Source organism: Pelodiscus sinensis, chromosome 11 (genome assembly GCF_049634645.1).
Source record: "Pelodiscus sinensis isolate JC-2024 chromosome 11, ASM4963464v1, whole genome shotgun sequence".
In the NCBI taxonomy this organism is placed as follows: Eukaryota; Metazoa; Chordata; order Testudines; family Trionychidae; genus Pelodiscus; species Pelodiscus sinensis.
This window is the reverse complement of record NC_134721.1, coordinates 19,410,387-19,427,104: the sequence shown is the minus strand read 5'-3', so window position 1 is coordinate 19,427,104 and position 16,718 is coordinate 19,410,387. Positions and strand designations below refer to the sequence as shown.

Here is a 16,718-nt window from a genome sequence, read left to right as displayed (position 1 = left end):
GTTGAAGTGCAGTATACGATTTTCCCAAACCCTCCCACAAGTGATTAGCTATGCCCTAGAGCTCCCGGGTCTTTGTCCGTGGCATTTTATAGTTGATTAACCTGTTGCCCTTGTTGTGGTGAGTTTCTGAGGTGGGGAGAGAGGTTACATTTATATGCTTTGTTTGAAAGACTAAACAGAAAACATTTCCTTTAGTTTTAAATTTGACATAGAGCTTCAGAGCTAACCTATCTGGTGAGAAATGTTCTTTTCTGCTTGCATGCTCTCCCCCATCTCCTTCAAAGTGATACATTGGAGGGAATATTCCCAATAGAAGATCTCATTCACTCAGGGTGAAATTCGACTCCATGCAGCAGGCCCTCATGAGAACCTTTTCCTTCCATATCCTTCCACTTAGGCCTTGTGTTAGTGACTTGAATGGTGAGATGGCCCCCCTGTACAGGGGTGAATTTTCCCTCTAGTATAGTCACACTGTTTGGAGACCAGAGCAGAAGGACCATTACTGTGCTCTGGCATGATAACGCCTCTGTTTCCAGCTCTCTCTCTCTCTCTCTCTCTCCGGCTGCATTCTCCTCCAAACTCCATCAGGTTGGCTCAGTGATCTGAAGGGGAGTGGTAAGTGAAACTAATGAGGGACTTGAAGCTTTTATTTATTCCTGGCCCTTCTCTATACCACTGTGGAGTTGAATTGATCTTGTAGGTTTCTTGCTCCACCATTTTCCAGAAAGGGGCAGGTTTTGTTGGAGCAATTTTAATGAGTGGAGAGACAACTGGGTAGACGTTCGTTATCTAGTTCTCTGTGTTACCTGGGGAACTGAGGTAAGCAATTATTGTGGGAGCTAAAGCTAATGGCAATGACTAAGCCCACGGCCTAAAGCCGGGTGTCCCCCCTCCCAGAAGCCAGATTCGGCCTGGTGTTACGTATCTGATCACCGTTGGATTGGGTAACCACAAATCAGGCTAGACCAATGTTTAGGGCCAAACCATATATTTTGAACAGTAGAACATACACCAACAACAACAGTGTAAACCCACCCTATCCCAGAAGAAAAGAAGATAGATAAGTCCCGGATACAACAAAGGGGAATATACTTTACAAATCAGAGGCAGATGGCGATTGATGCCTGCGACCTTCTACCCTGTGGCTAGTGTAAAGCCTTAGGGGAGAACAGCAGGGAGTCCCTCGCTGACAGGGAAAGGTAGTCCTGTTGAACGGCCCTCCTGCAGGTGGATCTCTGCCTCCAGTGAGTCGGGTAGATTCCCTCTGGGATCGGTGCTTGGTAGCCCTTCGACTTCCAGTCCAATCCAGCGGGCAAGGATGATGGTAACTGAGTTCAAGTCCATGTGGCAGAAGCCAATAATCCTTGAGTGGGGCGTTCCCACACTCGTGAGGCTCTCTCTCCCACACTCGAACAAATCCTTATACCAGAACCCACAAACTAAAATGGATCACCACGGGAGACGAACAGACACTGACAGGACTTGGGACAGCAGACAGTGACTGACAGGCTACAATACAGATGGACAATGGCGAACCCGAACCCTTCCTTGGTCAGGGTTTATAAGCCCTTCAAGGCGGGAAAAGGGTGGTAAGGGTGGTGTGCAGCAAATAGTGCCGTGTGCAGCACTCCAGTAGGGAGGGGTGCACAGTTTCTGAGCGGTGTGTAGCTCATTTTAGTGCCTAGTGCACAGTTTTGGGCTGAGTGCAAACGATAGTGCGGGGTGCACAGAGCAGGTGACTGTGTGCACTTAGGTTTTGGCGGGAAAAGGGTAACACAGGGAGAAGAAGGGGAACAAGATGGAATCTAAAAAGGCTCCATTTTGAACATAATAGCTTTAAATGACTTTTCCCTGGCAACATCTGCTTAAGCACTTGGAGACTGGTATGTCTCATGTCATGCCATAGCTACTAGAGAAAGCGTGAGCATGGCCGAGGTAACCCTCATCTCATGTTGCATGATGAAAGGTTGAGCCTTCCAGGAGAAGCACCAATAGCACTCTGGGCATGCCATTGAGTCTTTCTGATAGGCAGCTAATTATAATGGCACAAAGCTTTGGCATATTAAAACGGATAAAGATACAGTGTAGAAAGGAAAACAAAGACTTCCACATGAGAGGAGATTTATAATAAGAAGACTGGGACTTTTCAGCTTGGAAAAGAGACGACTAACAGGAGACATCGTAGGCGTCTATAAAATCATGATTGGTGTGGGAAAAGTAAATAAGGAAATGTTATTTACTCCATTCCATAGTACTCAAACTAGGGGCCATCAAATGAAATTAATAGGAATCAGGTTTCAAACAAACAGAAGGAAGTATTTTTTCACACTATGCAGTAGGGATATAAGCGACTAGTCATCTGATAAGCAAATGCTTATCGCACAGTCGACTTGACTAGTCGCTCCTCCCCATCAGAGAGAGGCAGCAAGGAGGAGGAGCAGTATCAGAGGCAGCAGGGGGGTTAGGGGATACTGCTGCAAAGGAGCCCCTGTCTGCAGGAGTCCCAGTGGGGAGCTGGGCCCCCATGCAGACAGGTTGTTGTTGCCAAGCGGCCTCTGTTCGTGGTGGCCTGGGCTCCGGCACCAGTCCCTGTTCGCAGTGGACAGGGCTGTCCACTGTGAACAGGGGCTGCTGGACTCTACGCGAGCCAGGACCGAGCAGTCCTGGCTTGTGCTGATCGCTACGCCTCTGCATTTTACATGGGGAAAGAGCCCAGTGGCTCTTACTACATTTAAAATGCTGAGCTGCAGCGCAGGTGGCTCCAGAGCTGGCATGAGCCAGGACTGCTTAGTCCCAGCTCGAGTTGACTCCTCTGGAGCTACCCCTGCAGCAGCTCTGCAGAGGTGCTTATCCACTAATATAGTTGATACAAGTTGCACCGACTATACGATTAGCCGAATAATCACATTTTAACATCCTTATTATGTAGGCAACCTGGGGAACTCTGCCAGAGGATGTTGTACGAAAAAGAAATAGATAAATTCATGGAGAATAGGTCTGTCAATGGCTATTAGCTCCATTGGGCAGGGGTGGTGTCTTTAACCTCTCTTTGCCAAAAGCTGGGAAGGGGTTACTGGGAATGGATCTCTTCATTACCTGTTGTGTTCATTCCCTCTGGGGCTCCTGGTATTGGCCGCTCTTACAAGATAGGATACTAGGTTAGTTGGATCTTTGCTCTAACCCAGTATGGCCGTTCTTATGTTGATGCTGCTGCTTGTGTCTATTTTCATATGTTGACCAAGTTTTTCCCCCAAAATTACAAAATGATCAAAGTTTTTGTAGAAAACTGTGGAGTTTAAAGCCAGAGCCTACAGTATATGGAATAAGATGGGTGTAGGTATGGCTAAATTCACACTTTCTATAAAACATTTACAAAAATTCATTTTAAATTCAATTTATACCCACACTGTATCTATAAACTCCCAAGATAAATATGCCATGGGTACTAATAAAACAGATACAGCTCGATACAGGAAGCTTCTTTCGAAAGAGATTGTCTAGACCGCCGCAACTTGGATCACTTTTTTGAAAGAGAGAACCCAGGCAATCTGGATGCTCTCTTTTGAAAAAGCCCTGTTTGTAGTCAAGAACGCCTTTTTTAGAAAGAGCTCTTTCAAAAAAAGGCGTTCTTCCTTGTAAAACGAGGTTTACCGCTGTCGAAAAACCACCGCGTTCTTTTGCTTTAATTTCGAAAGAATGCGGGAGCAGTCTAGATGCAGGTGAAGTTTTTTTGAAAAAAGGCCACTTTTTTTTCGAAAAAACCCTGTAGTCTAGACATAGCCTAAATTAAAGAACCCTGATGGAAGAAGAAGAAATTAAATGAAATGTTGTCTCGTTGCAGAATAAGCACTCCCCTGTGCCAAAATGTATATGTGTATGTAAGTATGGGGCACTTGTTTGATGTTGGAAATGCAGGTAATAGATGGTAGTTTTGACTGATTTATTTCAACAGATGAGCCAGGTCTCAGTGGAGGCTCATTAAGAAGAAAATGTGTAGGTAACTGGAGAGAGGGAAGGAGGAAGAAAAATAAACGGAGAGTGGTAGACTAGTACAGTTGAACTGTGGCCAAAGTAAGCTGCCAAGTGCAATAAACTTTCCAGCTGATGAATTACTGGAGAGGCAAAGAGTGGGTGAAGAGAAGGAATCTGCAAAGAGGTGAGATTGAGATTCCTCTCCCCATGCTGTGGTCGTTGCTGTGTAGGTGATGGGTTGTGGTGTTTTTTTTTTTTTGTTTTTTTTTTTGGTAATGTAATGGTGGAATTTTAGAATGGATTCTATGCCGCAGGTGATTTTGAGCACCCATTGTTCTAAAATTGTCCTGTGATTTAACGAGCCCCGTGTAGCCACTTTGTTTACATTATGTGTCATTGTTTAGATTGGAATTAATTTTGAAAGGAAGTGAAGTAAAGGATTTCTTGCACCCTTGTGTTTTGTAATGGAACCTTTTAAAATGGTGAAATGACTGAACAGAAGCTGAATGGAGGGCTGTGCACTGAGGTGAAATGCACAACAGACAAGCTCAGGTGTCCTAGGACTGAAGCTCTCTATTGTCTGTAATGTAGAGTGTTGGAGGTGTGAAGCTCTTAATGCACATGTGAGAAGAGGGACTCAACAGAGCAGGGGATAGATTTTGATATCTGTGCCAGGTTTAAATCAAGATCAGGTTTGACTTGGATTTGCACTGCAGTCATGGTGATGCAAATCGGGTCCACAGTCTAGGAACCATATTTTCCTGTGTAGCCAAAGCTTTAGAAGAGAACAAAATAATACCATGCTAAAGAAAGGTGGCCAGGTTAGTATCTCTTCTGAAATGCATGGTCAGCTATGCTTCTTCACTGGTTGAGAAGCGTTACCAAGCTACAGATTCTAAAACACTTTTTGCTGACATCTTTATAACAAAAATTCTGATCGAGTTCCTCAGCTATGTCCCATACAGTGCAAAAACACTGTCATAAGTGTTCAGGTGTTAACTGTAGGATACTGATAATGCAGAATGTTTTGTGAGTTAAAGAGAAACCAAACATCCCTTCTTAAAAAGGAGCAGGGTTATTGTGATCTGAATCTGCACAGAGATGGAGACTAAATAAGCAGAGAGGAATGGCTGGGTTTTCAAAAGGGTCTGGGTTAGCAGTGAAACGAAGCTAGCATTTGCTTAACCCTGGTTCTTCTGTGGTACTAGTCTGCATTTCCAAACCACATAATTACAAGTTTCTTCTCAGGTAAGCTGTTACAAGCCTTATCCACACCCGTCTGTGACTTGATCCTGTCCCTCCACTTTTATGAACAGCAAACTGGAAAAAAAAGTGGCAAAGCGGTTTTCAGGAGGAAAAATTGGCTCAGAGAAATATCCAATTTAATGAATTTCCATTTCAGTTTCATTTGAAGTATTGACAAATTGAGATTCTGCTTGGCTGCCCACAGAGTGATTTAAGAATGGCTAAAGGCTCAATAGAGGTAGGCTAAAAATGTGGTTTCTGCTTTGAATTTTCTTTGTTTTTGTTCAGGCGGGAAAAGAGACCTTCTCTTGAGAGTCTCCAATTTATGGGGCTTGTTAAAACTAGGAGGTAAAGAACCGAATGAGAAGAGGCTGGGAAGTAAAAACAAAGGATATCTGAAATGTTTTCACAGAATCCAGGAAGAGTTTTGGTTTCTAGTTTTGGATACAAGTGTCAGGTTGGTTTATTTTTGTTTTGTTTTGGTTTTTTTTTTAGTCTAGGCCAAATCACTTGCCTCTACTAGGAGGGATGGTTAACGATGCCCTATCTAAAGAAAGGAGGAGGAGGATTGTTTGTTTTCTTTACTGTGAGTTGTTCCTTCTGTGCCTTCCTAAGAGCCTTTTACTTTCATACATTGATTGTGGTTGTACCAGATGGAATATGAGGTGATCCAGGTTCTTGAATGAGTCTCATCCTGCAGAGCAGTCCAAATGCAAGTGGGTATTTTTTATTCAGGATGCATGGTCTATATAGTTCCTTAACTGTTGAATTTGCAGGGTCCTCATTGACTGTATGAGGGTAAAATGGTTTTGTTAGGAAGTATGAGGAACGTGGCTAGAGCTCTGTGTGGATACAAAATTGGCATCCACAAAAATGATCCATGGATATCTGTATCTACATCCGTGGATGTGGATACCCATGGATATTAAAAAAGATATCTGCATGTTTGCAGGGTTCTAGGTACAAAATTTGTATCTGCATCTGTGTCCACAATAATGAGCTGTGGACATCCACAGCCACAGATGCAGATATACACAGATATCCATGGATTTGCAGGCCTGTAAACATGAGAGGCCTCAAGCAGACAGGTATTGGGCACATGCACATATCATATTTATCTTAATATTCTTGCTTGCCCCAAAGACTTAGCTCATACACCAAGTATGGAACATATAGTGTAGGTATAGCAATCTTCCTGGGCTGTTCTCACAACTGTGTTGCTAGAGGGAACTGGTTTTTGTTTGTTTTAAGAGCCCTATTGGGCGAACAGTGCATTAGACAGACTTCAGAATGATCTTTGGAGGGAAATAGCACAAACATTTGAAGATGCAGAGACCATGCACTAAAAATATATGTTGCTAGGGACAATCCTGCATTGGAGGGTGGGTGGACTGACAGTTGAAAGTCACTAAGAAAACAAGATTTAAGAGCCTCAGCGAAGAATCTCCTGCCCCTTAATTTGCTGATCTTTGATATATACTGCTTATTTTCAGTAGGATGCAGTCTCTCCCCCCCCCCCTTTTTTTAGTACAAGGTGCCAGTGACACATATGAGGTGAGTTATTAGTTCTAATTTTATCTTCAGAATGGGTAGGCCCAAGACATATGTTAAAGGAACCCTGAACTACTGCCATGGGTCTGCCTGTTCTGAAGATAAGTAGAAGATGTCTGCCTCCAGGCCTGGCAATCCAGCTACTTCACAAGCACTAAATGTATTTAAAACTCCCACAAGATTTCTGTGTTTGTCACCAAAAGTAGTAAACATTATTGCTTGTGCAGGTCTCTGGTTCTTTCATTCTCATCTGGGTACCTGCAGCACTGAGTATTTATATCCATTGAAAACACACAGCCATCTCTTAGCTCTAGGAAAAGAAGAAAGAAAAAATATTCAGTAATCAAAGCACCAGCTGGAAATCCAATATTTATGAATTCTGATCTCTCACAGTTTAACTGCAGCGACCCTTCAGGGACTGTGCAGCAAATCTGTGACTGTTAACCTACCATTGAAATTGATCAGGGCAGAATTTACAACAGTGGCTCTCTAGACAGCAGGGTGAGAGATGACCTGTTCTTGGATCCCATTCATTCTGAGATCCACTCTTTAAACCCCGTCTTTCACCCTCCAACCTTATCTTAAGTGCTGAATTGAGAGAGGCACCTGGCAGTTTTCTTCAATGCTAAGGGTGTGTGACTTGCTCTATTGGCTGACTGCAGGGGAACTAAAGTTTGTGAGGTTCAGCTCACAGGGACAAAAGCAGCTTCCCATACTCACTCGTGGTCTTTTCATTTCCGAGTGGCTCTCTTTAAGGGTGGTTTACATGCCGAAATGAATTGCTTTAGAGAAGTATCAGGCAGATGGTATGTGCTAGTGGGTGAGAGGGGCTAGGGACTAGTGCTAAGTTTCCATTCCTTTGTTAGTGATTGTGACCTCATTCTGTAATCCTGTTAACTGAGATTCCATTTGAAAGATGCTGAGCTGGACCAGGTGTGAGCAGAGTTTCTGGGCAGGTGTTCCATGGGGCATTAGCTGCCGAAGGAGGTGTTATAGGGATTCAGTTATATTCAGCGAAGTTCTGGCAGTGTCTAGTTAGTAGGTGAGAGTGGTACAGAGCTGCGAGAAATGGTCCAATGGAGCCTCTGCTCAGACTGAACCTGTAACTGGAGGTGTTCACAAACCCAACCCTTACTCTGGCAAGCATACCCCACAGCTCTGCAAGCGGGTTACAGACACTGAACCTCCTCCTCCACACAGCTGAGCTCGTCACTCCAACAACTAGCTCACTACTCCCCGCTCCTTGCTGCATGCCTCCTTCAATACTAAAGGAGGGACGCAAAGTCTTGCTGAGATAGCTAGGGGCACTGGAACAATTTGTATAGTGTGGGGTACTCAGAGCCATTGAGCCAAATTGTAAACCCTGAATATCATGGAAACCACTTCCAGCCAGCACCGGTAGCTCAAGTGCCTATGAAAGCAGGAAATGGTGATGGCTTGTGGAATGGGAAGGTGCTGACTGCATGGGGGATTTGTCAGCACGGCTTGGCAGAAGAGCGTTGAGTTTACCACAGAGCAGGATGACTTCACCTTGTCCCCTGCCTCAGTGCAGGCAAAGCCCAGTTTGGCCCTAAACAATCTGTGCCATTGAAAGAGATGCTCTCCGGGCCATCCCGTTGTTATCTGCATTGCTGTAGCGCACGGCGCTCCCGGTCAAGGCTGGGGGCACCATCAGGATGGACTCTGCACTGACACAGTCTCAAAAAACCACCTTGTCCTGACATGTTTACAGCTGGAAGATATTTTAGGTGGGCAAATATCATCTGAAGTGAGGGCTCAGCAAGACGGGCTGGAGAAAGGTGACTCTTCCCTGGGGAGATCAGACAGCAGCCACCACCTGTGGATTCTCAACTTCTGTCCATTCAGGTAGCAATGCTGGGATCATGTGCGATCCCCATCCTGTTAGTGGTGCCTGGATCATGTGTTAACCATGTAGGGAGTCAGGTACAGCTGGAAATGCAAGCGCTTGGACTGAAAATAGTGGTGGGTCTTGCATAGCAGCTCTGGAAGCCCAGGAGAACGTGATGCCCTGATGCATGGAGGTGTGAGAAGAAGGAAAAAGGGGGTGGAGGTGGAGGACATAATTCTTGGTCTTTCTTTTTCATCTTTGAACATCCCAGGGAAGTTTTTTTTTGAGGGAACTGAGGGGGGAGTTAGACTGAGAGAGTAATTTCCAAATCCGAGCTGCTGGGCTATCTGCATGCAAAACCATTGAAAAGGGCAGGAAATTGGAGAAGCAAGGCGCACACTCCGTTTATTCATTCTCTCCCCTGACACATTCTTGGGCACTTCTGTGTCTGATTCTTCGTGGGAGCTGTGTGAATGCCACTGCATTGAAAGGAAACCTGAGGAAGGAGGAGGTGTCTGAAGGCTTTCATCCCTTCCCCGTTGCTAGAGAAACCCCTTCTTTTTGTCTGTGTATGCTTGCAACAGCTGCCTCATTCAGAGGCTGGCTCTTCTCACGGAGCTGTGGATTGTGTGGTGCTGACATGGAGAAAGGTGGGGGAAGGGAAGACCAACTCACAGTAAAATAGCGATTGAAAGGACTGTGTGTTACTATTCTTGGTTAGCAGGATTTGGGGATGTGGCATGTTTGTATGGTGAGGCCTAGCTCCAGGCCAGTAATGCAAGGGCTGTGGTAATGCACGTTGCTGGTCTGGGATGATACATTAGGTGTGTCTACGCTGCAGTTAAATACACAGGGCTGTTTGTGTTGGCTGACTCGGGCTTATCAGGCTATAAAATTTTAGTGTAGATATTCAGAGTGCAGCCTGAGCTTTGAGTCCCCCATAAGGGGAAAAGATCTTAGAGCCTGGGGTCCAGTCTGAGACGAAACGTCAATGCTGCAGTTCTCCGAGCTCAACTCAGCTGACATGGCCCAGCTGTGAGTGTTTAATTACTGGGTAGACATACGGTTGAAGCCCCTTCTAGTAGATATTTCAGGGGAGAGTTTAATAAAAATAGGCATCAACTTTTACCTTAATGCCTTTAGATCGACTAGTGCTGTATAATATGTAGACAATTGCCTTCTCTTTATACTCACTGTCCTACATTTGATGACTGTGGTCTTTCACATTTCAGTTAATCTCTCCCCTCCCTTCAGTATCAAAGCAGAATCTCCTCTGAGCACAGAAAGTTTGCACAGGGATTTACATACTGTTCTCAGTTTCTCTTACACATCGATTTAGTTTTACTTAATAAGCATGTCCTAAGCTTGTCCTGTGACACACCTAGTTTACATGTACATTTTGCAGCAAGGCTGTTTTATTTCAGGCATAATTCCAGGCTACTTGGTCAGGCATAAACCTGTTCGAAATGTTGCTTAATTAAGATCTGTGAGATTTGGCACTTAATGTCGTTTGTATATAAGCAGTTCTGTGGATTCTAATCTATCATGTGGGTGGTATGTAGGAAAAAAACGTATTCACCCCAAGTCTCTACACTGAGGGCCCCACATCTTTTGTTGGTTGGTTAAAGGCTGATTTTGAGCCTCTGTCTTACACAGATGAGGCAGCCATTCTATCCTCCTGGGGATTTCAAGCCAAGGGGTGTGATTTTCAATTGAATTAGTTTATATATTAACATAGGCTGTCATTCAAGGTCCCCCATAGCTGTCTGCATTATAGCATGAGCAGGCACAGCTCCAAATGCATTAGTTTGCATCTTAACTGGGCTCTTCCATTGTCTTTGGCTTGCAAAATCCACTCGTTTTGCCTGATAGGGCAGAGCCTATGTGATTGCTCCCCAGTGTGAGTCTAAGGCTCAGTCTGGTCCAAAGTTTGGGAGTGTTTGCTAGCTCTAACAGAGAACAGTCTATCACATTGGTGGCCCTTTTCTGGTTTGCTACAGTATCATAGAATCATAGAATCATAGGACTGGAAGGGACCTCGAGAGGTCATCGAGTCCAGCCCTCCGCCCTCAAGGCAGGACCAAGCTCCGTCTACACCATCCCTGACAGATGTCTATCTAACCTGTTCTTAAATATCTCCAGAGAGGGAGATTCCACCACCTCCCTTGGCAATTTATTCCAATATTTGACCACCCTGACAGTTAGGAATTTTTTCCTAACGTCCAATCTAAACCTCCCTTGCTGCACTTTAAGCCCATTACTCCTTGTCCTGTCGTCAGAAACCAAGAGGAACAAATTTTCTCCTTCCTCCTTGTGACACCTTTTAGATATTTGAAAACCGCTATCATGTCCCCCCCTTAATCTTCTTTTATCCAAACTAAACAAGCCCAGTTCATGAAGCCTGGCTTCATAGGTCATGTTCTCTAGACCTTTAATCATTCTTGTCGCTCTTCTCTGTACCCTTTCCAATTTCTCCACATCTTTCTTGAAATGTGGCGCCCAGAACTGGACACAGTACTCCAGCTGAGGCCTAACTAGTGCAGAGTAGAGCGGCAGAATGACTTCACGAGTTTTGCTTACAACACACCTGTTGATACAATCTAGAATCATATTTGCTTTTTTTGCAACAGCGTCACACTGTTGACTCATATTCAACTTGTGGTCCACTATGACCCCTAGATCCCTTTCCCCCATGCTCCTTCCTAGACAGTCGCTTCCCATCTTGTATGTATGGAACTGATTGTTCCTTCCTAAGTGGAGCACTTTGCATTCCTCTTTATTAAACTTCATCTTGTTTACTTCACACCATTTCTCTAACTTGCTAAGGTCATTTTGAATTATGTCCCTATCCTCCAAAGAAGTTGCAACCCCACCCAGTTTGGTATTATCTGCAAACTTAATAATCGTACTTTCTATCCCAATATCTACATCATTGATGAAGATATTGAACAGTACGGGTCCCAAAACAGACCCTTGCGGAACTCTACTTGTTATCCCTTTCCAGCAGGATTTAGCACCGTTAACAACAACTCTCTGACTATGGTTATCCAGCCAATTATGCACCCACCTTATCGTGGCCCTATCTAAGTTATATTTGCCTAGTTTATCAATAAGAATATCATGCGAGACTGTATCAAATGCCTTACTAAAGTCTAGGTATATGACATCCACCGCTTCTCCCTTGTCCACAAGGCTCGTTATCCTATCAAAGAAAGCTATCAGATTAGTTTGGCATGACTTGTTCTTCACAAACCCATGCTGGTTATTCCCTATCACTTTATTACCTTCCAAGTGTTTGCATATGATTTCCTTAATTACCTGCTCCATTATCTTCCCTGGGACAGACGTTAAACTGACCGGTCTGTAGTTTCCTGGGTTGTTCTTGTTCCGATGGGCACAATATTTGCCCTTTTCCAGTCTTCTGGAATCTCCCCTGTCTGCCATGATTTTTCAAAGATTATAGCTAAAGGCTCAGATACCACCTCTATCAGCTCCTTGAGTATCCTGGGATGCATTTCATCAGGACCTGGTGACTTGCTGACATCTAAGTTTCCTAAGTGATTTTTAACATGTTCTTTGTGTATCCTATCTTCTAAACTTACCCTCTCTCTGCTTGTATTCACTACGTTAGGCACACCTCCAGACTTCTCGGTGAAGACCGAAACAAAGAAGTCATTGAGCATCTCCGCCATTTCCAAGTTTCCTGTTACTGCTTCTCGCTCCTCACTGAGCAGTGGGCCTACCCTGTCCTTGGGCTTCCTCTTGGTTTTAATGTATTTATAAAAGGTCTTCTTGTTTCCCTTTATGCCTGTAGCTAGTTTGATCTCATTTTGTGCCTTTGCCTTTCTAATCTTGCCCCTGCATTCCCGTGTTGCTTGCCTATATTCATCCTTTGTTGTTTGTCCTAGTTTCCATTTTTATAGGACTCCTTTTTTATTTTGAGATCATGCAAGATCTCCTTGTTAAGCCAAGCTGGTCTTTTGCCATATTTTCTATCTTTCCTACACAGCGGAATTGTTTGCTTTTGGGCCCTTAACAACGTCCCTTTGAAATACTTCCAACTCTCCTCAGTTGTTTTTCCCTTCAGTCTTGCTTCCCATGGGACCTTACCTACAAGTTTTCTGAGCTTATCAAAATCTGCCTTCCTAAGTACCTATAGTACATGCGGTGGAAGTGGGGAGAATGAAAAGAAAGCAAGTGGTGAGCCCAAGACTCACCTGGGAGCCAAGTGGGAAGGCAGAGAAGATGGGAGTATTTTGTCTGTCTGAATTTGAGGCAAGTAAACCTGTCAACACATCACTAATGGCAACCAGTGATTTTTTTTAAGTCTGCTGCTGGTGAAGGTTGCTGGGTTAACAGCCATGGGGACTAGAGTTGTAGTTATCTACAGAGCAGGAACACCATAAGCAGTGACTGTGTAGATTTCCATCATGCCGCAAGCCTCTATGCTACTCCTGGGAGGAATCATACAAGCTTGTTAACTGCTTCAGTGCAGTGGGGCACGATGCTTGTAAGTGCCAGCCTTCCTGACACAGCGGGGTGGGGGCATCTCCATTATAGATATAAGGGACCAGGCTCTAAGTTTGGATCCAAATCCAGAATAAGCCCACAGTTCAGATGCAGAAGCAGACCCCTGCTTCTGAACTGTGGGGTTATTCTGGAATTGAATCCAAACTTTGGCTGCTGATCTCTAATTGACCCAATTAAAATCCTGGCCCTGAGCAAAGCTAAACTTTGGGGAATTCAGAAACCAATTCAAACACTTGCTCATGTCTAGTTTAGTCTCCTATGTCTAGTAGTTTACTTAGTACAGGCAGTCCCCGACTTACGCGGATCCGACTTATGTCGGATCCGCACTTACGAACGGGGCTTTCTCGCCCCGGAGGTCGGGGCGAGAAAGCCCTGTTCGTAAGCTGCTCCGGTGCCCCTGGTCTGCTGGAGACCGTCTCCAGCAGACCAGGGGCACCGGGCGGGTTCCCGCGCTTCTGAGGCTTTGCCAGAGCAAAGCCTCAGAGGCGCGGGGAACCGCCGCTGCTGCCGCTTCAGTCCGGGAGCCTGTGGTCTGCTGGGGACCGTCCCCAGCAGACCACAGGCACCCAGACTGAAGCCGCAGCCGCAGCGGGGTCCCTCGCCTCTGAGGCTTTGCCAGAGCAAAGCCTCAGAGGCGCGGCACCCCACTGCCGCTGCGGCTCTGCTCCCCGTGTCCCTGGTCTGCTGGGGGGGGGGGGCACAGCTAGTGTGCTCCTCCCCCCCCACCCCCCCCCAGCAGATCAGGCTTTTGTTTTGGACTCTGGGGCAGAGCAGCTGGGGCGCTGCTGATTGGTCCTGCAGCGCCTGCTCTGGGCACTACTGGACCAACCCGCAGCACCCCAGCTGCTCTGCCCCAGGCGTCCCCAAGTCAGCTTCGGCTGAAACTGACCAGCGCTGACTACAGGAAGTCCCAGGCAGAGTTGCTCTGCCCCGGGCTTCCTGGAATCAGCTGCTGATCAGTTTCAGCAGCAGCTGACTTGGGGACGCCTGGGGTTCTTAAGTTGATTCTGTATGTAAGTCAGAACTGGCGGTCAGTTTCAGCAGTGTCTGAATCTGGACGCCAGTTCCGACTTACATACAGATTCAACTTAAGAACAAACCTACAGTCCCTATCTTGTACGTAACCCGGGGACTGCCTGTACTTCAATTTACCTCCGATGCTATAGGAGTGATCCAGACTACTCAGTGCTTGATCCAGAAAGCAATTGGGAATGTTATAATTGCTTAATGTTGCATCGTTAAAGTTCCAGGAGTAAACCCAGGTTTCTTCCACATCGCACTCCTATCCGGTTGCCTTCCTCAGAAAGAAATCAGTCATCCCAAAATTTCACACACTGCATCTGACCCCAGTTGAGAAATGTTTGAGAAGGTTGGAATGGGGGATTTACCAAGACATTTAAAAAAGATAAATGGGGTTTCCAAAAGGCTCTGCCCTTCATGTTCTGAAAAGACTTTTGCAGGAATAATTTTATGGATTTCTTGATTACTTGAAAGTGAGTTTCATATTGTGGTCATGACAGTGGTGTGTACTTCCTATGATGTGACTATTTGCTTCCAGGATAGGGGCAGCACAATGGTTAAGTGTAATAATGAAAGATAATTCTTTACTGTTTGGTTTGTGAGATTGACTACTTCTTCCAAAGTTATTTTGATTGTTTCACACGAACTTATTTTTATGGTTTATTAAAGCAATTTCTAGGCTATAATGACTATAAACTACAGATTGAAGTCTGGTTCCACATGGTAAATTCCTGAGAACCCTCTTCTAATTAGCACCATGGCTTCATAAGTACATGTTTGTTTCCAGCATGGTTGGTGCCAATTAAGAGGCTTTTCCTGTATGAATAAAAAAAACTGTTTTTTTTTCAACCTGGGTGTCATTATGAGCATTTGAGATAAGAAGCCTGCAAGATACACATACGTGACGACAGCGCTGGGCAACTCGTAATGTGTTGGAACTGAGCTTGCTGTTTGTTTCTGACATCATTTCCGAGAAGGCATATTACTTAATATAAATTCTCAGCCCAGCCACGATTTGTCCTAAGCCTTTTGACAAAGTACTTCATTACCAAAGTTATAGCAGAGATGTTGTTTCAGTTTGGTAATCCCATTCTGCTTCTGCATTATCCATGATCTATTGGAGCTGTCTTGGCTAGGGAACCCAGCAAGTGAATTAGTCTTGAATGAAATAAGCTCTAGCTCTGAACTGTTACCCAAAATTTGAAGCAACACTGAATTAAAATTTTCTCAGTCTGGAAAAAGTTGGAGCAATTCTTTTTGGCCCGCAGTTCTCCTCCCCCCTTTCCCCGGCATGCACAGAGTGCATCTCAGCACTTCTTTTCTTAATTCGGGTAGAGATATGAAGCCTTGGATATCTCTAGAGAGCCTGTTCTTGTACAGCGTTCATTTTAGTTGTCCAGACTAAATGTTTGTATTTAGTTATAGCTAAATGTGCCACTCAGAACTTGTGCTCTGTGTATAGCTTACAAGCTTCAATACACATGGAATTTAAACTGTGTCCGTAGGATTTGACTTGCAGTTGAGGTTTAACATTGAGTGGTTGAAGATAGGGCTTAGCTGTAACCATAAAGTTTCTGAGAGGAGTTAGGTTCTATGGGAGTGATTTTTAGAAATGCTGAACCTCCCCATCTTCAGCCGAAGACAGTGGGAGCTGCAGATGCCCAGTGTTTCTGAAAATCAGGCTTTCTATCTCTCTCTCAGATTTTTTTCCCGAAAATCTTTCTGCCACTTTGTGCAACAGATTTCTCTCAGTTGGCATCTGCCAGTGCCTTCAGCAACTAGCATCCCAAAGCTCATTATCTTAATAGAAAATATATTCTAAGTGACTGTAAATCATCTTGTTGCACTATAGGAGGAATTTAATGTTCTAAAAGGCAGTAATGAAAGGGATCACTTTCCATGTTTAGCATTTGGTGGCTGTCTAGAGTGCTATCTTAGTGCTGTGCTACAAGTCTACAGTGTATAATTTATAACATGTTCTGATTGTTATGTTTGCAATATAATGAGCAATAGTTCAGATGAGTCATATTTGGGCATTAATGATTATCTGACTCCTGCTGATTCACCAGGCTTGAAAAAGGACCTCAAGTTATTTTTCAAACCCTTTTAAAAATCAATTTAAAAATACTGAGATTCATTTCTGAATCATTGGAAGCTTGAATGCAAAGTATGCATTTCCAGTCTCTTTACCAGCTTCAGAAAATGCATTTTACCACTTTATTGTTATTATGCTGGTGGAACTACTCACACTTTGTACCTGTTGCAGGATTGCCCATGAGTGTTTAGGTGCTGCATACTGGCTGCTTATTGTAGAGTTGCTCGTCAGTGTTGGGCTGTGCAGGCTGGTATTGCCATTGCAAGTCATGGGTGCCACGTAGTTGGCATCGACATCTTGCAAAATAACTGAAATGTTTACTTTAGGGACAATACGTAAAGCATAATAAGATATTTGAAGATTAATGCAGATCAACTCTTTAGCCTACCTATCATCTTTGCTGTTCTGAGGACAGATAGGAGTAGAGAGATTTCAGGGGACTCGAGCTGCTGCTTC

At 44.6% G+C, this 16,718-nt stretch overlaps 1 protein-coding gene across 6 annotated transcripts in view; it reads left to right on the top strand.

Annotated features, from left to right (window-relative positions):
* SRGAP3 (SLIT-ROBO Rho GTPase activating protein 3) overlaps positions 1–16,718 on the top strand; it is a 266,808-nt gene that overhangs the window by 112,096 nt on the left and 137,994 nt on the right. Inside the window, exon 1 of one of the 6 annotated variants that reach the window (XM_075938721.1) lies at positions 8,619–8,634. The exons of the other annotated variants lie outside the window; for them this stretch is intronic. The gene's annotated coding sequence lies outside the window, so the exon portion shown is untranslated. Of the gene's footprint in view, positions 1–8,618; positions 8,635–16,718 lie in introns of those variants that run through there. 6 annotated transcript variants of the gene reach the window in all.